Here is an 18,218-nt window from a genome sequence, read left to right as displayed (position 1 = left end):
CCTAAGATGTTCTCAATATCCTCTCTCCTTTGTTTTTTTCCTCCTTTTCTTTTCAGAGGGTAGATGATGCAGTTCTTAAATTTCCTTTTCGGAAATGTTGGTTCCATTTCTCACCTCTCCTTCGCCTGGCTGGAAAATAAAATGAAGCCTTTGGAGAGCATGACACCAGCTGGACCCTGCCCTCAGAGCCAGGCATTGAGAAAAAGCAGGTTAGCGGTGAGAGTCCGGAACAGTCCTTGCACGTGATTTCTGAATCCTCATCTGCCAGAGCCACTACTCTCCAAGATTCCCCTTAGCTCTGGGTCCATACTGGACCTACGATTTCCTCTCCCCTAATATACACACACACACAAAACACACACACACACACACACACACGCCAACTCAGCAGGGGCCGCCAGAAAGAATCCTGTTCTCTGCAAGTTTCAAAAGTATTCCCAGTACAGTCACTAATATGATAACAGAGTGAGACTGTTAAAAACTGAATTTGACTATGGTTAAAAAAACCCAAATACCATACAAAAAGAGGGCTAGTGCACTGAAAGTTTTCTTAATGGGTTACATGCTTGGTTTGTCCGTCTCTCTCTTCCAAGTTGACTTTGAAGTTCCCCTTCACACCGTCCCCTTTCTCCTTGGAAAGGAACAACTCGCCATTAACACTAGAAACAACACCTCTTTCAGACAGATCAGATCAGTGTGTTCAAACCTGGACATACAACGGTGACCCTGAAGCCAGTTCTTATGGACAAGTATCTCAGTCTCTTACTAACCACTGAAGTCTGAGTTACCGCTGCTGTGTGGGCAAACCAACACCCAACAGACAAGAGGCCGAACATCAGTGGAACTGACATGAACCAGGCTAGCAAGCAGCAGATATGACTGCTTCTACAGGTAGCAGCTGTAGGTATGCACAGCGCAACGCGTTGTGATCCTGAGAGCTGTGGGATTGGGCTTTGGGAATTCTACACCCTTGGGTTTTGATATCTCACATCCAGACTCTCTTTTCACTGATCTGATTTTCTTTATTTCTTTGGAGAGATGGGGTTTTGCTATGTTAACCAGGCTAGTCTTGAACTCCTGGTCTCAAGAAATCCTCCTTCCTTGGCCTCCCAAAGTGCTAGGATTCCAGGCATGAGCCACTGTGTCTAGCCAATGATCTGATTTTAGAACAAACACAATAAAGTAGCAGCCTTCAGCATTCAATCCTTGTCCATTCTGAAGCAACAGCGAAATCCCTATTGAAAGACAACCCCCTTTCTCTCCTTTGCCCCCCTAATTTGCAACTTTTTTTTTGGAGGGGGCAGTGATTTTGTTCCTTTTTCTTTCAGTCTTTCTTTTTTTTTTTTTTTTTTTTTGACAAGGTCTTGCTCTGTTGCTCAGGCTGGAGTGCAGTGGCGTGATCTCGGCTCACTGCAACCTGTGCCTCCTGGGCTCAAGTGATCCTCCCACCTCAGCCTCCCAAGTAGCTGGGACTACAGGTACATGCCACCACTCCTGGCTAATTTTTGTACTTTTTGTAGAGGTGGGGTTTTGCCATGTTGGCCAGGCTGGTCTTGAACAGGCCTCAAGTGATCCACCCACCTCAGCCTCCCAGTGCGGGGATTACAGGCGTGAGCCATTGTGCCCAGCTTGGAACGGGCAATGATTTAATGGCCCTTGTTGGTTTTGCTCCAACATCATCAGTGAACATCACAGTGAAATGACAAATGACACAACAGAAAGTTCTCAATCCTTAATGTTTTGTGACCCGATATCTAGGAAGGTAGAGGTTTAGAAATTTGGTGTCTCAATATCAAAGGACATTTCAGTAAGAATAGAATTTCTCACATGACAAGAGAGGAGCTTAAAGACTGGGATGGAAATGAAAAATAAGGTTAAAAAAACCTAAAACACTTATGCTGAAGAAATGAAATGTTGAAGGAGTAATGTCACTTATTTACTCTCCCAACCTAGGTTTTTTTTTTTTTTTTTTTGATGGAGTGGAGTCTTACTGTGTCACCCAGCCTGGAGTGCAGTGGCGTGATCTCAGCTCACTGCAACCTCCACCTCCTGGGTTCAAGTGATTCTCCTGCCTCAGCCTCCTGAATAGCTGGGATTATAGGCACCTGCCACCATGCCTGGCTGATTTTTGTATTTTTAGTAGAGACGGTGTTTCACTATGTTGGCCAGGCTGGTCTCGAACTCCTGAACTCAAATGATCCACCAACCTCAACCTCCCAAAGTGTTGGGATTACAGGCATGAGCCACTGCGTCCCACCAACCTACGGTTTTTGTAAGGCTCAAATAACTGTGTTCTGTACAGCCTTCCCTTGTAAAAAGCACAGCACATGATTTACACCCAATACTTGCAAATCAATTACAATGACAGAATAAAATCAAACTACAAAAGCATCAAAAAAGTTGCCCCTTTTGACTGTCTGATAAGTACTAATAATGAACTTTTATCTTTAAATTTCAAGAATCACTCTTAAGAAAGGGAAGGCCAAAACGCTCCCACATTTCCATACCAACCAGAAAGGAAAACTCATGCGTGAGACCTACTCAGAGAGAACTGGTCCATGCGCCCCCTGCTGGCCCTCCTGTAGCACTGATCCAATAAAACCCCACAGGGTTTCGTGAGGGATATTCATGCAAGAGTGATATGTCAGAATGCAAAATGAGAACATTTGCATATAGTAGGCCCAGCCAGTAAGGGAATAGGTTAATTAGCCCAAGGCAGCACTAGGGAAGAAAAAGCAGCGGGCATAAAAGTCCTTTCAAAGCCAAGTAAAATGTCAAACACATTCAGGAAGGGTCTATTAGCAATGCAAATGTAACATTGCCTGTACAATTGAATGCACAATACACAAAACTAGAAAACTCCTCTGAAGGTACTTCTTTGGGAAGCCAGCTTTCGTAAATTTGAAAAAGAATGCTGACTTGGTTCTCAGTAGTGCTCAGGTTTAATTACACTGTTTATTTGAGAGACATCGGTTTAGTAGGCCCTGAGGACTCACTGGGCTGGTCTTCTGCTAAATGATTGCTAAGACATAGCGGCCTTAACACACAAATCCAAATTTATTCTTCTGAAAAGTTATCCATTGATAAACAGCATCTTTCCCAGAGACTGTCAATGAGAAATCAAGGACACAGTGATTAAGACAGAAGCTGCAGCGACCGGGGGCCAAACTGTTAAAAATTTCCACCCATCCTCCTCCTACATTTAGGACTATTTAGCAGTGCAGCACGGAGCAGACAGGGCTGTCTTGACGCTGAGGTACGTGTCCCTTCTCTGGGCCCCCCGTAAGCTTTCAGTACTGATAAGGGGAAACCCTAGGGTAGAGATCGAGAATTGCTGTATCTTCGATGAACCACCAGAGGGCGCCCCAGGATGGCACCACGTTCCTGGTCTATTGGGTGATTATGGGACGAAAGAACAGAGAAGTAACTTATGAAGGTGGAAAAGTAGATCTGGAAAATAAGGAAGAGGGAAAAAGAAAAGAAGAAAAAAGAAAAATGGAAAGTGGGATTTCTGTTCTTAGAGTCTCCAGTTGCAGACAACTGGCCTCTGTGTCCTGAATCGCCCTCCCAGGGGCCCCCGAGGAGTTTATCTCTGGAAGCACCTGCCACAACAAAAAGATTTCTTCCAAACATGCACAATTATATCAATGCCAAGTTACCAGAGAGCCACATATGCAGATCGCACTGTTTAAACATTACAAGTGGAAAAGGGAAATTGGAGGGGGAGTTAATAGATGAATCAAGACAAATGTATTTAGAGTTTGTTACCTATGGTTTGCCTGATCATCACTGTTCTGAATACATTCATCTTAAGCCACTTTGGAGCTATGCTATCTATCTCTCTATCCTAATTTCTAAATTTAGCCCAGTGGCATAAGGCCTTGCTAGTCGAAGTGTCGTCCTCTGACCCGTGACATCAGCATCCTCTGCAAGTTTGCTGGAAACGCAGAATCTCAGGCCCCACCCACATTTGCATTTTAACAAGATATCCGGATGATTCATACGCATAGTAAGGTTTGAGAAATCCTAGTATCTATCAGATTCAATTTTCTACTGCAAAACTCTTAAGTAAATTAAATATCTCTAGGCTCTTCTTAATGGAGCAGGCACCAGGAAACCAAACTAGGTGTTGTACGTAAACACAGAGTTGATGAGGCTTCGGAGATAAACAGCTAATATTTAGGTGATGCTCCACTGGTTCCTCTGGGGTCATCTAAACCCAATACAGCTGTAAATGACAAATGCCACTTTTCTTCTGGTTCCTTAAACAACTGCAGAGAAATATACTTTAAAAAGTCTATTACCATAAATTTTATACACAACTCAATCATTTCCAGGAAGAAAAATGAAATTTAACAAAGGAAGCTCCACACTTATATCTTTGCTATAATTTAGTTTCAAGAAATTTTTTGCTATTACCATGGATTCAGACTGCTTGAGAAGTGATAAGAAAATGAGATGCTTCTGTGCTAGGGATGCGGAGAATATATGCTCACTTACTGCAAGTCCAGTAAATAGCAGCTAACTGCTCGGAATGGAAGATGCTCTTAGAATTTGATATGTAAAGTCCTAAAAATACATCTCAAACCTAGGGCAAGAAAATGGGTTGCTTTGCCTACACCCCCAATCCCATGTTTCTCAGTTTGAATGAACCCATGGCTGCCTGGCCTGCATGTCTATGGACAAACAGGGCACAGTTTCAGCTTTAGAGAAGAGGAAGAGCAGGCTGATGAGCTTGGACCAGGACTGGAAAAACTATGTATGCAAACACTGAAGAGGGCAGAATACGTGGGTGTGAAGGCAGAGGTGACCTGGGCACAGCAAGGATTCTCAAAGTGCTGACTCACCAATCTCCTTCCAGCTTTATTACATCACTAAACTGGAAGGCCTGTGTGGTGCACTGGCAGAAGGCACTTCATTTTGGCCAAGCATTAAAAACAGGTCCGAATCCGACAAGCTTGGAGTATTCAGAATGGAGAAAGGTGGGTTGGATGATAGCTATAATTAGATGCCTTTATGGTTGACTGAACAGGCATACCCCCAAAGTGGATCACACATTCATTCATCAAACACTCATTCCATTTCTAGTATGTACGATGGGGACCTCAATTGTTCAATGTCAGCGTGAAGCAAATGGTATGCCAGAACTATTTTTAGTTCTGTTCTATTCAACACCAATAAAGTGTTTTGGTTATCATATTTGGAAGTAACAGAAGGCTGGAAGGGATAAATGTTGTGATTAAGATTCAAATATATCTTAAGAAGCTGGAAGTGATGGTACAGAACCAGGAAAATTAAGATCAATGAGAATAAATGTAAATGCCTGCCCTTGGTTTCAACCTCTCAATTAGCCTAGTAGCAGGGTTGAAGAGATCTGGCTTAATAATGGTTTCAATGAAAGAGCCCAGGAAGTTTTTGTTTGACTATACACTTAATATGAACAACTGTTTGGTAGGGTTCTTAAAAAGTTGTAGTAATTATAAGCTTCATTTAAAAATGTTCAGGCTGGGTGCAGTGGCTCACACCTGTAATCCCAGCACTTTGGGAGCCCAGGAGCTCGAGGCCAGCCTGGACAACATATTGAGACCCTATCTCTAAAAAAAATAAAAAAAATTAACTAGGCATGGTGGTTTGCATCTATGGTCCTAGCTACTCAGGAGGCTAAGGCAGGAGGATTGCTTGAGCCCAGGAGGTTGAGGCTGCAGTGAGCCATGATTGCTCCACTGCACCCTAGTCTGGGTGACAAAGCAAAACCCTGTCTAAGAAAAGAAAAAGAAAACAATGTTCAGAATAAAGGAATAAATACTGCAACCGTAGATGGCACAGGTAAAGCCACAGTTGAAACCTGCTGCAAAGGCACGTGGGAAGGATGTGTCTGCGGGGAGGAATCAGTTGCGCAAGAGGTCTGGAGGCAAGCAGGTGAGTAACAGCTGAGACAACTGGGAATGAGTGCCCCGAGGAAGGACAGAAAAAGCTGCAGCATTAGGAAGCAATGAGAATTGTTAAAAATGGACTGGGCTGCCTCATGAGTAAGGGATCTCTGGGTCACCCCAAGGGTCAGGATAGAAACTCAGGCATATGGGGTAGGGGTCCCTGCCCTGGTTGGGTGTTTGAGCTACTTACTCTGCATTTTTTGCCATTAGGCACATTCTGAGACTGTGATTCCACTCTGTATCAAGGTGGCTGGCTTGTCATCCCGGACTACTATCACAGTTTCTTCTTGCTGTGTCCTCAGTGGAAACTGACTATTGACCTTCTCTTCCATGTCTATCTAGCGTGGAGTTTCACGGGGCAGGCCTCTTGGTCCAAAATGAGGAGGCTCCTGAAGGGGACTGAAAGCCCTGTCTAGGGACATCCAGGCCAGAAACCACCAGAGAGGCGAGCTGGGACCTGGCACAACTTTGCAGAAGATGCTGTCTGAGAGCCTCACCCCAACGCGCTCGAGTTTCCCTTGTTGGCTCTGCACCCCTGGGAGATGGGATCTTGCTCTTCACAGAAGTGTGGTGAGTGAGAAGAGAAAAAGCAAGAAATGAAAGCTCATAATCCAAGCTAGAAGAAGTGCACACGAGGGCCTAAGGACATAAAACGTAGATAAATGTATATATGTTAATTTTTATCATGAATAAGCAAGGACAGTGGGTTGAATGGTAGATCCCTAAAAGTCATGCCCACTCAGAACCTGGGAATGGCTTTATTTGGAAAAAGGGTCTTTGCAGATGTAATTATGGATTTGGAAATGAGATCATGCTAGATGATCCAGGTGGGCCCTCAATTCAGTCAAACGTCCTTATAAGAGAAAGACAGAAAGATGTGAGATGTACAGAGGTGAAGGCCATGTGGAGGCAGAGGCAGAGAGCCTGGAATGACGCAGTCCCAAGTCAAGGATCATCTGAAGCTACTAGAAGCAGGAAGAAGCAAGGAAAGATTCTCCCCTAGAGCCTTTGAAGACAGCATGGCCCCACCAGCATGTTAATTTTAGACTTCAAGCCTCCAGGAATATGACAGGATACTTTTCTGTTGTTTTAAGCCACTATGTGTTTTGGTAATTTATTATGGCAGTCCTGAGAAACTAATCCAACTATCTTCCATTTATTGATCATTTATTATTATACATGCCAAGAACCTTACTTAAATATCTCATTTACTCTTCACAACAAATTCGTGAGGTTTGTATTATTATCTCCATTTTCCAGATGAGGACACTGAGGCTTTCCCAAGGCCACATAGTCAGAGGTAGAACGAGTACTGGAAATCACTTTCTTGGTCTACCCAACTGTGATGCGGCTGACACTCACATCCTGGCTATGGCGATGGCAGCCTCATAGCAAATACGCCTATTTGTTTTTCATGTAGAAAAGGGACAGACTGCACAGGAATAAGTAGGGGCCAAGATTTCTAGGGGACTTCTGCACCATGTTGACACTAATCAAGGACTGCAGCTGGTGAGACGTTCAGTAAGGAAGAGACTGATCAGTGACCAAGGAAGAGAGGTCAGGATGCTTGTACTTGCCAGGCAAGCAAGCAGGGGACCTCAGGCCCAGCAGCCAAGTTCAAGACCACCCACCCAATTGTGATCCGGGCTATAGGAGCGGTGAGACTGCAGAAGGAGCCTCTGGCACAGGTCAGATGTGAGGAACTGAGAGCACTAACATGCTTTTGAAACAAGCTCTCTCCCTCTAGTGCCACAAGAAGCAAGTTCAAGCCTGCAACCTGGCACAGGCTCCCCTGAGTCTGTGGCAGCCAGCAGCACATACCACATTTTCCTTTTCTTTGAGGCAAGACCTTCCTAGGGGTGGTGCGTTGCGGGGAAATCTGCCACTACCACTGCCAGCTGGGATTACAGTGGGTCAAGGAAAGGCAGGAGAAAAGCGGCCCCACTACTTATATTATCAGCACCACGAATAGCAGTGTTTTTTGGCTCCATGCGTCTATAGATTTTTTTTGGCAATGGATATAATGATACTTGAAGCAATGATTAAAAAATCTAAATCCACCAAAAATAATAGTCTCATTTAGGTGCTCACTGGCTTGGGTAGCTCTGCATCCAGTGTAGAGTTGTTCTTCGATTAAGTGCCTTGAAGGGGAGGCTGGAAAGAATTCCTCAAGACACACAGTTGCACTGGCTGCCATTCTGCTGACCTTGTCTTCTTGGCACGTGGTTAAATTGCTGTCTCCCTTATCCCTAAGTGGGGCTGAGTGATTTGCTACTACCTGTCCACATAATGGAGGGCCAGGCTTCATCAATTCTTAGATTCCTGGCTCCTGCCATTGCTATTCCTAGTGAGCAGGTAAGAGTTCTAGGGGTGCAGTTCATGAGCTCTGCCACCCCTGGAAACATCAGGACATCGGCCATGTGGCTGGGGTCCCCCTGAGTGGCTCATGGCACACGTCTGTGAGTGCTGCAGGATCGGCCTGGATGAGGAAGGAGTGGGGGCGGGGCCACAGCTGGGCTGGGCCATGCCTAGAAGCCGGCTCACATGGAAAACGCGCTGCAGTGGCTGTGTAGCCAGTGTCTCTGGCGGCCTGCCCATGCCGGAATTCCTGGAAAGGCTCAAGATGGAAAAATAACCATCTGGATCCAAGCTGGTCCCAAATGAATTGTCTGACAGAGGTTGAGTTGGAGTTTTTAAGAAAAGCTGGAAATGCCTTTCTGTCAAGACCTTTCCTGATTCAATACATAAGCAAATACTTTTTTGCTTTAAAGCATAGTGCATGCCAGGTTAGCTACCCGGGGGTACCACGTTTCTGTTTATCCACCACTCTGGTTGAAGGCTGGGAACAGTTACACAGGCGCTTTCCACACTGCCTGGAGTTAGTGGTTCTCATCTCAGTCCAGACTAACGTGTTTCAAAGCGAGAGGAAGTGGGCCCTCTTCATTATCTTATTTCGGGGACTGATGCAAGAAGCTGAAAAGTATTGGCCAAGGTAACATAGTTAGAACTGGGGTCAGGAGGATGGGAACCTGTCACTTTGACTCTCACTTGAATGTTTCTTACAACCACTGTGATAGATCTCACTACACAATGCATGAAGCATTCACATACACTGTCCTATTTAGAATATCAAGATACATATTAATATTATTATTACTAACTGATGATAATAGATCAATAACATTACTACTACTACTATTACTACTAAGGACACACAGAATTGTAGTTACAGAAGGCTACGGTGTAAGGTAGAGCACAGGTTCAAACCTTGGCTTTACCCCAAACCGCCTGTTATCCATTTTTAAAAATACAATTTTGGCCGGGCGCAGTGGCTCACGCCTGTAATCCCAGCACTTTGGGAAGCTAAGGCGGGCAGATCATGAGGTCAGGAGATTGAGACCATCCTGGATAACACGGTGAAACCTTGTCTCTACTAAAAATACAAAAAATGAGCTGGACGTGGTGGCAGGCGTCTGTAGTCCCAGCTATGAGGGAGGCTAAGGCAGGAGAATCACTTGAACCCGGGAGGCAGAAGTTGCAGTGAGCCGAGATCGCACCACTGCACTCCAACCTGGGCGACAGAGCAAGACTCCATCTCAAAGTAATAATAATAATAATAATAATAATAATAATAATATAATTTTAATTTTACTCACAATTATACATGTGCCCCAGTTTAATGAGGCAAAAATTTCATTTCAATAATGTGTAAAGTTGTAATCTCTGCCTGTAAAATGGGAAAGAATTAATGTGCACAGTGCCTAGTATAACACACACTCAGTACATGGTTGCCATCATAGTTATAATTCAATAAACATTTCCTCATGAATTTTCAGTGATCACCCACAGTTATCTGTTGCTCATCTCTTCTGGCCATGATGTAATGAACACAACACCTTCAAACTATCAATTCTTTCAAACATCTGTTTTCTCCTTACACCTGTGATAGAAAAAGAGGAAGTGATGGGTGTTCGAGAGTTCATTTTTGTCTTTACTTGATAGACGGGATAATATTTATAAGTGCCCAATGTGCAGGCCCTTATGCACACCAACGAGAAGGAAGGAATTCAACACACAAGCAGAATCAACAGAAAGCTCAGACGCTAAACTCAAGGGTGGTATTTCCAGGGAAGGGTTAAGTGCAATGCCTCCGTGTTTCACTCTGCCTGCTTTTCCACAATACTTTTTGGATGAGTAATTCCCAAGATGCATGGTGGGGAAATGCAGAATCCTCCTTCCACATCCCGCAGGGAAGGCTGCCAGCTGTCTACCCGCACACACACTCACGAGCTTCACCACACAACACGATGCAAAGTGCCAGCAACCGCTCCAGGAGGCCTAGGCTGGATCCTGCCAGTCATCAGGGGGCTAGGTTTCCAGCACATTAGACAGCCCCAGTCTACAACAGAGAACATAAAACTCTCCATCAAGTCAGGAAAAAGTTCTCATGGGAACTGAGGTACTCTGGGAGGGTCTTAAACGATTCATTGTCCTTGGTGTGTCCGAATGAAAGGAAAGCCAACGCCTCCAGATAATTCATAAACTAACCAGCTGCTCCTCCAGGTGTCATACATTGGCTTCCCTTCTATGGTGGTTTCAGTCACTGAGACACTGCACAATTCAACGCTCTCGACCCCAAGACCTCCTGAGACCCAGGCTCACTAAGGCACAGCAGGCAGGACAAGTCACCATGCTTACTTGCTTACTTCGTGCAGGCTACAGCAATGCCTTAAATGTAAGTGACAACCAGCATATGATCACCCCGTTTCAAAGACAAGGACACTGAAGCTCAGAGTGTAAGTCACTTGCCTAATATTACATGGCTGAAAAAGGGCAGAAACAACATACAAAAAGTCCTAACATGAAAACTTGGGTTCTAGTTCTTGGGTTGTGTAGTGGGTTCACTAGTGTGTAGTGAATACTTTTTTTTTTTTTTTTTTAGATGGAGTCTCACTGTGTCACCAGGTTGGAGTGCAGTGGCATGATCTTGGTTCACTGCAACCTCTGCCTCCCGGGTTGAAGCGATTTTCCTGCCTCAGCCTCCCGAGTAGCTGGGATTACAGGCACACACCACCACGCCCAGCTAATTTTTGTATTTTTAGTGAGACTGGGTTTCACCATGTTGGCCAGGATGGTCTCGATCTCTTGACCTCATGATCTGCCCACCTCGGCCTCCCAAAGTGCTGGGATTGCAGGCATAAGCTACCGTGGCCGGCCGTGAAGAATTTAACCTCACCCAAACTGAGGTCTGGCCTTTGCCCCCACCTGTAGGGAGGTGCTCTCTAGGCTTCTGGAATGTCCTGCCTCAAAGGAATATGTTTATCTGCCTGGGGAGATTGGCCACTGGATAGAGTAACAATGTGATTTATGATGGTGGCTTTGGGTCATGAGGTATATGTTCCAACCGCAGAGGAATGAATAATGTAAGATACTTGCCTGACCTCCAGGAAGGCCTAGGGATTAGAGGTCAGTCATGAGGACAGTAGCAATTGAGCTCCAATAAAAACTCTAGACGCTGAGGCTCAGGTGAGCTTCCCTGGTTGGCGACTCTCCAGGGGTACTGTCACACATCATGGCTGGGAGGAGGTAACACTGTTCATGACTTCACGGGGACAGGGCAACAGAAGCCCCATGTCTGGACCCCTCCAGACCTCCCCTATGTGCCTCTTACCCTGGCTAAGTTTAACATGTATCATTTTCCTATAATAACCATAACCATGAGTAGAACAACTTTCAGTGAGTTCTGTGCGTCCTTTTACTGAATTATCAAAACGGAGGGTGGTCTGGGAAACCCCCAAACTTGCAATTTGTGTTGCAGGCACTGCTCTCTCTAACTTTGTAGTTGGTCACCTTCTTATAGCTAGTGATGGTCATACACTTAAATAGGCCAAGTAATAAAATATAACAACATTGAAATAAAATCTGTCAGCATTCAGGGATAAGAATGCCTTGTAAAACAATAATTAGGTTAATCTAAATTGGTGTATCCCAAAACTGTGGCCGGGGAACAGGCAGATGGGTAGTACAGAAAGGAATAGGGATATATACTACTCAATGTAATGTCACCGGGGCCAAAGGCCACAGAGAAAGCCTCCCTGTGGAACTCTACCCAATGACACACACATGTAAGAAGCACTGAGTGGATCAATTTTTGGGGTACAGAGTTCAAAGTGTTGGAACAATGGGGGGAACACATCAGCTAACTTCCGGTGTCTTAATATCCTCAGCCCACTGAGTGAAACTGACTTACTAGAAATCTACCATGGTCACTGAATACTGAACATCCCAACAGACCGAATGGAGGAGTTGGCTCCCACACTTGGCTCTCCAGATTTTGGGGGACACACTTCCTCCAGAATACAGAGGAGGATGCACATGTACCTGGGACACTACTGGTTTCACTGTGTGTGTGGTCATGCTGAATAATGGTGTATCAGTAGCAGCAGCTCTGGCTGAGAGACCAGAACCCTTGCAGCCTTAGTACTAGGGCCATACTCTCTCACCTACAGAATAAGAAATCAATGCTGACGGCACGTCAGACTCACCTAGGCAGCTTTTAGAACCAACACCTGTGTCCAGATCTACCCCAGACCAACTGAATAAGAATCCCTGGATGTTGGGACCACCACTGGCATTTTAGGAAATGCACCAGGGGATTCCAATGTGCAGCCAGAGATGAGAACCTCTGGTATAGAGGATTTTTTTTTTTTTTTTTTTGAGACAGAAGCTCGCTCTGTTGCCCAGGCTGGAGTGCAGTGGTGGGACCTCGGCTCACTGCAAGCTCCACCTCCCAGGTTCAGGCCATTCTCCTGCCTCAGCCTCCTGAGTAGCTAGGACTACAGGCACCCGCCACCACGCCCGGCTAATTTTTTTGTATTTTTAGTACAGATAGGGTTTAACCGTGTTAGCCAGGATGGTCTCGATCTCCTGACCTCTTGATCTGCCTGCCTCAGCCTCCCAAAGTGCTGGGATTACAGGCATGAACCACTGTGCCTGGTTGGTATAGAGAATCTTTAAGCCCCCTAACTCCATCTGTCCTTGGCAGTATGTCTCAGTAATTTCTTTTTTTTTTGAGATGGAGTCTCGCTCTGTCACCCAGACTGGTGTGCAATGGGCGCAGTCTCGGCTGACTGCAACCTTCACCTCCCAGGTTCAAGCGATTCTCCTGCTTCAGCCTCCCAAGTAGTTGGGATTACAGGTGCCTGCCACCACACCCGGCTATTTATTTTTATTTTTATTTTTAGTAGAGACGAGGTTTCACCATGTTGGCGAGGCTGGTCTCGAACTCCTGACCTGAGGTGATCCAACCACCTCGGCCTCCCAAAGTGCTGGGATTATAGGCGTGAGCCACTGGGCCCTGTCTGTCTCAGTGATTTTAATTACAGCAGCCGATCCTTTCCCCCACTTTGCCAACACAAAAGTTGTGTTCTAACCTCCTTTAATCATACTTAAAATTATATGCTACGTCCACAATGAGATACCACTTCACACTCATTAAGATGGACATTATAATCTTTTTTTTTAAAAAAAAAAAAGAAAAATGGAAAATAGCAAGTGTTGGTGGAGATGGGGAAATTAGAACCTATATGCATCGTTGGTGGGAATGTAAAATGATGCAGCTGCATGGAAAACATTTTGGCAGTTCCTCAAAATGTTAAATATAGAATTACCATATGACTCAGCAATTCCACGTCTGGGTATCTACTGCAAAGCATTGAAAGCAGGGACTCAGATATTCCACACCCATGTTCATAGCAGCATTGTGCACATGAGCCAAAAGGTGTTAACAACCCAATGATCATCAACAGATGAATAAACTTTAAAAATGTGGTATATCCATATGACGGGATATTATTCATCCCCCTCTCCTTACAAAGGAATGACATTCCGTTACATGCTACGACATTAATAAACCTTCAAACATTATGCTAAGTGAAAGAAGCCAGACACAAAAGAACAATATCATATGATTTCCCTTCTATGAGGAATCTAGAATAGTCAAATTCAGAGAGCATAGAACAGGCGTTAGCAGGAGCTGGGTTGAGGGGGCAACGGGAGTCGTTTAACAGGTCCAGAATTTCAGTTTGGTATGATGGAAACATTCTGGAGAGAGATGGTGGTGATGGCTGAACAATAATGTGCCACTTAACTATACATGTAAAAATGATTAAGATGGTAAATTTCATATTATGCATATTTTGTCACTAGTCAAAAATGTTAAAAATAAGTAGGTCATGATCTTAAACGTTTGTGAAGAAACTGCATTTCTGTTTTGAAACGACACAGCGCCCCGCTCCCTCATTTACTTGGAGTTACAAGGATCTCTAAGATACCTGCTGGCATGAGCCTGTATTCCAGGACTGGACGTCAGGGCATCCTTCAGCCTCTAAAGCTGTACGGCCTTTCTCACATCCGCAAAGGGGACTGTGAGCTGTAAAAAGTGAAGCAGCAGCATCTTAGTGTCATTGCTCTGTCATGTCATTGCTCACGGAAGACTGAAAGCTGGCCGGTATCCCTGTTTGCCTCTTCTCCCCTGATTCCGTCACCAGGCTATGTCAGTTCCACCCTCTAAATCAGGGGCTGGAAAACCTTGGTGATGGGCCACCTCGTAAAAATGTGTAGCTTTGCGGGCCATATACCTCTGTGGCAATTATTCAGCTCTGCCTCTGCAGGCCGAAAGCAACCACAGATAATTCGTAACCAGCGGGTGTGGGTGGCTGTGTCCTGATCAAGTCTCAAATACGCCTGCTGCAGGCCTCTGGGCATATATTCCCTCTGCTCTGTTAGAGTACTTTCCACAGCGGCCACCGCTCCTCCGCAATGCACCATCACCTGTTTTCTAATGCAGTGGTTCTTATACTTGAGCGTGCGTATCACATTCACCTGGAGTTCCCAGATGCTGCCGATGCTGCTGGTCCAGGAACCACACTTCCAGAAGCACTGGCCTCACCCATCTTTCAGGTCTCTCCTTCCATGTCACCTCCTTAAGGCTCTCCCCACTCCAACCCTATACCCTCTGCCTCTCCTCTGTGCCTCCTTAGCACCCTGCTCCATCATTCTCATCCACACACCATTCAGTAACCGTTTCCTCGACTATCCCCCAAGGCTCCAAATAGGCTAACACCAGCCACCCCCCGCATGCCTTCACCATGGTGGGTGTGACGGTTAATACTGAGTGTCAACTTGATTGGATTGAAGGACGCAAAGTATTATTCTTGGTTGTGTCTGTGAGGGTGTTGCCAAAGGAGATTAACATTTGAGTCATGGACTGGGAGGGGAAGACCCACCCTCAATCGGGGTGGGGTGGGCACAATCTAATCAGCTGCCAGCGAGGCTGGAATGAAAGTAGGCAGAAGAACGTAGAAGGACTAGACTGGCTGAGTCTTCCAGCCTTCATCTTTCTCCCGTGCTGGATGCTTCCTGCCCTCGAACATCCGACTTGAAGTTCTTTAGGTTTCGGATTCTTGGACCTACACTAGTGGTGGGCCAGGGCTCTTGGGTCTTTGGCCACAGGCTGAAGGCTGAGCTGTCGGCTTCCCTACCTTCAAGGTTTCGGGACTCAGACTGGTCAACCACTGGCTTCCTTGCTCCTCAGCTTGCAGGTGGCCTATTGTGGGACTTGACCTTGTGATCGTCTGAGTCAATATTCCTTAATAAACTCCCCTTCATATATACATCTATCCTACTAGCCCTACTAGCCCTGTCTGTCTAGAGAACCCTGACTAATACAGTGGGTCCACTAACTGCTACTTCCTTAGGCAATCATTCCTAAAATCTCAGCAAAGCTACTTCGGACTGCTGCAAATCCTTGTTTCCATGTGTCTTCCTCATTAGACCACAAACTCTGATGCTGCTTATAGACTGAAGTTCACAACCCCTTGGGCTTCTAGGGTGTTGTTCATCCTTTGTTGGTTACTGTCCTTATCCCGTGTTGATCTCTTGCAGTTTGTCTTCCTTACAAGCTGGTTATTAAAAGGCAAAGGATTTCTGGATCGTTTTCTAGATTTTGGATGTGATGATAAAAAACTGAGCTCGTGACGGAGGGACATAAAATAATGTGTATCTGCAAAGAATCTGCCCCTAGAGATTCCATTTCTAACATACTTTCTCATGTGAGATTATTAACTCCTGTTACTTCCTGGATCAGGAAGGACAAGTACAATATATCGTGTGAGATGTTAAAGACACACGCTGTATGGCAAGGCCTCTAAACATTCACATCCAATTATCCAAAACTAATTACAGATTGTCTTAGGCTCAATCTCAAGGAAATGCTTCGGTAGTCTCTGGATTTACCGGAAGAGGTGTGTATTTACAAAGACAACAATTTTGTTGAAACCAGCCTAAACCAATCGTAGGAAGGACAAGATCAGCTGTACACATCGGCCAAGATTAAGAATTCTCTCTGCAATAAATGTTTGTTTTAAAACTAGGGGTATGACTCACACTCGGTAAATGGGTGGCTGAGTTCTGACCCTCAAAAGATGAATGGTTCATTCTGAAAAGCCCAGCAAGTGGGAAGCCTACTTTCTTCCTCCACTGACTTCAGAATGAGGCTGCAGTGTAGTGGATCCCAAGATGGCCGCGAGTTGTTTCCAATCACCAGCAAGATGGACAATGGGATGACTCGCGACCTGCAGCTGCTTTCAATAAAAAAGCTGAGTAATTACAGCAGCCTCTCCTGGGGCTCACATGCGGCCCAGCACAAAGCCAGTGGAACATTAAGGACACTGAATGAGCTGCCAGAAACTCTTCAGCACTGGGCTGCCAAACTGCTCCTCCTCTCCCCGCTCAGCGTCATTAACTTAATCACATATTCATTCAATAAAAAAAAAAAAAAAAACTGATACTCTCCCTGGATGTAGGCAACACCCTCCAAATGAGGCACACTGTCAAATCGACTGCATCCGGCAGGAGGTGTGAGGGCGGTTCTATATTCTTTTATTTAATTAATTTATTTGTATTTATTTATTTATTTAGAGACGGAGTAGCCAGGGCTGGAGTGCAGTGACGTGATCCCAGCTCACTGCAACCTCCGCCTCCTGGGTTCAAGCAATTCTCATGCCTCAGGCTCCTGAGTAGCTGGGATCACAGGCGCGTGCCCCCACGCCTGGCTAGTTTTTGTATTTTTTGTAGAAATAGAGTTACATCATGTTGGCCAGGCTGGTCTCCAACTCCTGACCTCAGGTGATCCGCCCGTCTTGGCCTCCCAAAGTGGGAGTAAGCAACCGCTTGGGATTACAGGCGTGAGCCACCGCGCTTGGCCTATTTAATTTATTTTTAAATGTAGGGGCTGGGAAGATGGGAATCCTTCTCTAGGCAGTAGCCTCGGACATGCAGTGGAAGGGAGGTTAGAGTGAGCAGCTGGTCACGGACTAAAGAGAAGAAACACCTTGCTCCCTCTTTGCATTTAGAGACACAAACACTTGATAGCATAGTTCTGACTCCTGAGCAGGAAGCGCATGGTTGACTTCAGTGTCATGTTAGACTGGGCTACTGGCATTTGGTAACTAGTGACTTTATGAAAGTCTTTCAACTTCCTCTCCCTCTCTTTTTTGACACAAGGTCTCACTCTGTCACCCAGGCTGGAGTGCAGTAGCACGACCATAGCTTACTGCAGCCTCGACCTCCTGGGCTCAAGTGATCCTCCAGCCTCAGCCTCCTGAGTAGCTGGGACTACAGACCTGTGCCACCACATCCAGCTACAGTTAAAACTTTTTTATACAGATAGGGTTTCATCATGCTGTCTGGGCTGGTCCCATCTTGGCTTTCCATAGTGTTGGAATTACAGGTATGAGCCGCAGCACCTGGCCCATTCAACTTTCTAAGCTTTGATTTCCTCTTTAAGAAAAGGAAGATAGTACGGCCAGGCACGGTGGCTCACACACATAATCCCAGCACTTTGAGAGGCCGAGGTGGGCAGATCACCTGAGGTCTAGAGTTCGAGACCAGCCTGGTCAACATGGCAAAGCTCCGTCTCTACTAAAAATGCAAAAAAAAAAATCAGCCGGGCATGGCGGTGGGTGCCGGTAATCCCAGGGAGGCTGAGGCAGAAGAATCACTTGAACCCGGGAGGTGGAGGTTGCAGTGAACCAAGATTGCGCCATTGTACTCTAGCATGGGTGACAAGAGTGAAACTCCACCTTAGAAAAGCAAAAAACAAAACAAAACAAAAAGAAAATGAAGATAGTAATACACCTTATCTCAAGAAGTTGTTATGAGAATTGCATGAGACAATTCAGTGCCTAGCACGCAGGCAGGCAGTAGTGCCTCAAAAAATGCTAC

At 45.5% G+C, this 18,218-nt stretch overlaps 1 protein-coding gene across 8 annotated transcripts in view; it reads right to left on the bottom strand.

The window, feature by feature from the left end:
• The window catches only part of ATXN1 (ataxin 1), a 462,258-nt gene that overhangs the window by 30,144 nt on the left and 413,896 nt on the right, over positions 1-18,218 (bottom strand). Inside the window, exon 1 of one of the 8 annotated variants that reach the window (XM_023209809.2) lies at positions 14,267-16,770. The exons of the other annotated variants lie outside the window; for them this stretch is intronic. The gene's annotated coding sequence lies outside the window, so the exon portion shown is untranslated. Of the gene's footprint in view, positions 1-14,266; positions 16,771-18,218 lie in introns of those variants that run through there. 8 annotated transcript variants of the gene reach the window in all.

Source organism: Piliocolobus tephrosceles, chromosome 5 (assembly GCF_002776525.5).
Source record: "Piliocolobus tephrosceles isolate RC106 chromosome 5, ASM277652v3, whole genome shotgun sequence".
Lineage (NCBI taxonomy): Eukaryota > Metazoa > Chordata > Mammalia > Primates > Cercopithecidae > Piliocolobus > Piliocolobus tephrosceles.
Note: the sequence above shows the minus strand (reverse complement) of the source record. Positions and strands in the feature narration are given on the sequence as shown.